Consider the following 5,685-nt stretch of genomic DNA (forward strand, 5'->3'; position numbering starts at 1 on the left):
TGTTATGGAAAAGTTCCACAAGCATACTTGGGATAAGGAACTAGGAAGAAAGAAAAAGTACTATATTGAAGTGTTTAATCCCACTCATAGTCATCAACCAAAAGCATACATAGAGGCCAATATCCCTTGGAGAGCCAAAATTCTTATTGCTCAGTTAAAGAATAATTCTCATCAACTCCGTTGTGAAACAGAGCGCTGGAAAATGCCAAAAGAAGTGTGGGATGAAAAAGTATGCATTTTTTATTCTTCCGGAAAAGTGGAAACAGAAAAACATTTCATTTTAGAATGTGAGGCTTTCAAAGACAACATGGAAAGTTAGGTAGATATGTTGGCAGCTAGCTCTTGGGATAATATATTTAGTGAGGGGTTTGTCGAGAAGCTGGGTGCATTTATTTTGAAGCTTCACAGAAAAAAGGTTGAATACATCACACACATGAAGAAGCAATCTGTTCTATAGGCTATCTTTAGCCTCGTGGACATTAAAATAATTTCTTTCTTTCTTTCTTTCCCCATCTCCGACCCTACGCTACAGAAAGAAGAAGTCTGAAAACATTTCTGAATACAGGTCACATCGCAATGAATCGCAGAAACAACTATTTTTCAATTATGATTTCTATATGCGGTGCAAATGGTCAATACTGGTGTCAATACTGTCATACCAGTGCTGTGAAATCATTCAAAAATAAGAGCCTAACCAATAGATGGCCAGAAAACTAAAAAAAAAATATCTCAAAAAAAAAAAATTATAAAATTAACTTTAAACAAAATTTTTCAATTTTTGATCAAATAGTTACTGATTGGGTAGTCAATAATTTACCCAATACTTTATACCAGACCCTGGGCAGGGATAATAAAAGCCTGAGCCCGCAAATTTGCACGATCAACCAAAAATAACTTGAATTCATAAATGGTTTTTACTAATGAAGATTTGTTATCATAAAAATGAGTCACCCTTTTGAAAATTTCAAAATTTAAAAAAAATAAATTTTATCAAAATCTTACTAAAATTTTCATAATTTAAACTTGATTACACTAGATGAACTATTTTTAGTCTGCGTGGGCCCAACCACGTGCAGTATCGGATCCACGCGCATATACCATCACGAAAAGATTATCTCTGAATCTTGGGCCCCACCACGTGAGTTGAGCGAGTCCACGCGCATATACCAAATACGATGACTGAGATTATACCTGAGTGCATGGCCCTACCTGAAGAGGCTTATTTCTAAGGCGTTGATCTATCTTTTCTATCTTTTTGTGAGTTGGTTTCCTAACATTTGGTATCAAAGCTTTGGATTCTAGGGTTTCGTTGCTCCAAATAGGTCATCGTGGAATTTTCACTATAACTTTTTTCTGTGACATTTCAGAAGTTAAAGGAAAAAACCATTTGAGATGAACTCGCATTGAACCTCGAGTTCAAATGTCAGAGCTTGTCTCGCTATGTTTGCGGAGATATGATATGAGGAAGTTAGGGTTTTTGCAAGCTCCATAATTTCAACTAAAATAGGTCATCGTGGAATTTTCGCTATAACTATTTTGCTACAAAGTTTTAGAATCTAAAGAAAAAACCCATTTGAGAAGAAATCAGTCTGAACCTCGGCTACAAATTTCAGATCCTATCTCACTACAGTTTCGGAAATATAGTCTGAGGAAGTTAGGGTTTTTACATACCCCTGAATTACATTCCAAACAGGTCATCTTGGGAAAATCGTCATAACTGTCTCTCTGAGCATCAGATTAAAATTGCGTAAAAAGTTACAGAAAGAGGATGGATTGTAGTTTTCTTGTGTATATTTTTCAAATTGAAAGATCAAAACAGTAATACGTGGCACTTCATACAAGTTCGCTCTTCCAAAAGGTATATAATCAGGTCATCTTGGGAGATTGTACATAACTCTTTCTTGGAGAATCCACTTTTGATCAGACTGGTGGCATTGAAAAGAGGACACAGAAGGTTACTGCAAGTCGCAACTGCAAAACTGGAAGAGTTGAAATTACAGATTTATAGTCGTTTCAATATCGAGCTCCTAAAATCAAGAAAAGGCGATATGAGGAAGTTTGATGGCAAGGATCCGGTAAATTGGATACGACTGACGAAGAAATATTTTGATCTACATGAGGTGAAATTGTTACAAAAGGTATGTATTGCATCTTCATATTTAGAACTGGATCAATTTTTATGGTATAAATGGCTTTATTCTCGTAAACCACTTGTTACGTGGTCAATTTTCATGAAGGAAATGATATCACATTATGAGGATAGAAAGAGAAACGCCTTCTTTAGCCAATTGATAAATCTCAAACAAAAGTGTTCAATGGCAGAGCACATTGAGGACTTTCAAAAATTGAATATAAGGGTAAATGATATTCGAGAGAAGCAAAGGATTGATGTCTTCATATGTACTTTAAAGGGTAACATTCAACATGAGGTTCGTCTTTGGGAACCTGATTCATTGGAGAAGGCATTCAGGTGGGCAAGAAAAATTGAAAGCAAAATTATGGAAACAAGGAATCCCACCACTCACGACTATAATTATGAAGTGTTTCTTCTCCTAGCCTTCCACAACCTACAAGGTTTACACCACAACAATTGGAAGAAAAAATAAAAAAGGGCTTTGTTACAACTGTGATAGCAAATGCACTAAAGGTCATAAGTGTGCTGAGAAGAAATTGTTTTACATAGAGTATGAAGAGAAGGAAGAAAAGGATCAAGAAACATTAAAATAAGAGGATATTCGCAGGACCCAACCCCAAATAGAGAAGAAATGAATCTGACCATATCTTGTAAAGCATTGGCAAGAATTACCACTCCTCAAACTGTCAAGAAAGAAGGACATATCAAGAAGAAAAAGGTTCAAGAAGTGAAAGATCACATCAAGAATAAAGAAATGAATCCAACCATATCTTTTAATGCATTGGTCGGAATTACCACTCTTCAAACTATCAAGATAGAAGGACATATCAAGAAGAAAAATATTCAAGAAGTGAAAGATCACATCGAGCATCAAGAAATGAATCCGATCATATCTTGTAAAGCATTGGAAGAAATTACCACTCCTCAAACTCTCAACATAGAAGGACATATTAAGAAGAAAAAGGTTCAAGCAGTGAAAGATCACATTGAGCATCAACAATGAGTTCTCCAACTTTTAAAGGATAACGCCACTTTGGTGCAGAATCAAATGAAACAACAGGTAGGTCAACATCGCAATGAACTTTTTTTTGATGTAGGTGATTGGGTATTTTTACGGCTACATCTCAAGCGAGCTATTTATGAGAAGGAAATGTTGGCAATACTACATGCACTTAAGAAATGGAGACCTTACCAAAATGGGAAGACACTTCAAGGTAAAAATGGATCATGATAGTCTTAAATACCTTTTAGAGAAAATATTATCTTTAGAAGAACAGAAAAAATGGGTCACAAATATGTTGGCTTATGACTTTGACATCATCTACAGAAAAGGGAAGAATTTTTTTGGTGCAGATGCACTCTCAAGAAAGGATGAGGATGTGGAAGCATTGTTTTGTGCTATTTTTATTATCCAACTAGATTGGATAGACGAAGCAAGGGATGAATGGAAGAAGGACAAAGAAGTGTGGCCACTCATTCAAAAGTTGTAGAATATCCCAATGCAAACAATATTGTCAGAATTTGAAGAGGAAGGAAAAATCATATTGGAACCTGGATCAGTCACAGAAACAAGAACCTGACAGCTATGAAATCGATCAATTTCAGAGCATCTCATCAAGTGGAAGAACTTACCCGCTAAAGATTCCACATGGGGGGACAAGAATTTTATACAAAAACATCAAGAACTACTCAAGCGTTGAGGACAACACTTTTTGAAGGAGAGGGGCATGTTAGGCCCCTATACTACTAGTGTAACCCCTTGCCGTTATTAGTACAACTCCCTTATTATATTGTTGTACACATGTAGTCTCCATACTATTATTATTGTGCCCCATAGAAGCCCACTATTGTTATTATTGTGCCCTTACATTATTATTGTTACGTCGGCTCTGATTATATTATGACCCCTTAGACTCCTGTATATAGAAAGGAGGTCTTGTCATTTGTATCATCCACAAATTTTTCATTTCTGTAATGTAAATGAGGTTGTGTTTCCAGGAGAACTAGTGTCTTTTTGATCTGCTAGTCCCACTAAGATTGGTAGCTATCTTAGAAACAAACAATCAAAGTAATTTGGGATTTCCTCTATGTATGATAGATAAGAGAGAAGCAAAGGGACCAACCTGGATCTTTCGCTTGACTCCTTGCTTGATTTCTCTCTCCCTTGATAGAGCTTGCCACTCCTCTCCTACTTGTCTCGCTTAGAGAATACCTGTAGAGACAAAGTAACAAAACACCACCAAATCATTTCGATCTATAATATCATAAACAATATAGAATCAGAAATACATTGAATATACAATGGCATTAACGAATAACAAGTTCACAAGTACACAATTGTATGGACAAAAACTCAAAGAACTTTATTAAAATAGAAGGGAGAATTACAACCCAGCTGTCTGATATAGCATCATACTCCCAGCATCAAAGCCCTCTTCACCTCATAAAAAGCAAGATCACCCAACAATAGAATACTCCTTCTCAAAGACAAACTATCAGCACTTCCTTACAAATTACAAAATTCCAGCCTCTAGATCTCTCAGATGAGGGATCCATTTATAGATGTCTGCAAGGGTGTGAGTCAGCTCTGGGTTTTTTATTAGTGTCATTCCACTTGTAGTTCTTGGTTCCACTTGGAGATTTCTTTGATCTCTTACTCATCCCTGGGCGAATTCAGAGAGGCAAGTGTCATAGGAGAAGTTTCTAGAAGATTCCATGAGCATCCACTTAGCAAATTGTCTTAGACATTTGTCCATTCTCGCTCATTGAACCCCACAGAAGGCCTCTTCAGTATGCATCGCACCTGGCTAGTGTAGGAGTCAATATGCATCGCACCTTGACAGTGAAGCAGTCAGTATGGTCCAGTTTTGGCCATTTCTGAGTGGTTTTTCAGGTGGAACTTCTGGGGAATGATGTAATCAGTTGACTATGATCCTTTAGGGTATGAAACAACACTTTTAGGGGTTAAAGAGCCCTTGGTTTAAACTTGAAAAAGTCTCTTATTTATTGAGAAGGTGATTAGTTAGTTTGGAAAATATCTCTCATTCAATGAAAATGGTGGTGGATTGAGTTAAGGAGGAAAATTCTATGAACCATACCAAATTTATAATTTATGAACATACATGGTTAGCTCTCCATTTCTTTGAATGTTTAATCACTCCAAAAAATTATTTATAGGAGAAAAATTTGTGAAATTTGGTTGGTTCCTTTATGAGAATTAGTCATTTGAGAGCTTTGAGAACCAATGGTGAGAGGAGAGACACAAATATAGCATATTGTTGGTGGTGATAAGTTTTATTGCAGATTTTTCGTGTGCATGCTTCAACAAATGTTTGGTGCAGGTTTATGAAGACATTTGATGGATGAGATTCTTGTTACGTTGGAGATTGGATGTTAGCATATTTTATACAACACACTTTTATTACTAACATGGTGTATGGAGGAGTTTACAACTCAACAAATCATATTTTATTTCATATGGTTGTAGCATTGTATTCATATCTTGTATGGTCACTTTGTTGATACACGACTGAGTTTTTGTATTTAGATTT

This window comes from Pinus tabuliformis, chromosome 1_1 (assembly GCF_031772625.1).
Source record: "Pinus tabuliformis cultivar Carrire ecotype Pingquan chromosome 1_1, CPIR1, whole genome shotgun sequence".
Taxonomy (NCBI): Eukaryota; Viridiplantae; Streptophyta; class Pinopsida; order Pinales; family Pinaceae; genus Pinus; species Pinus tabuliformis.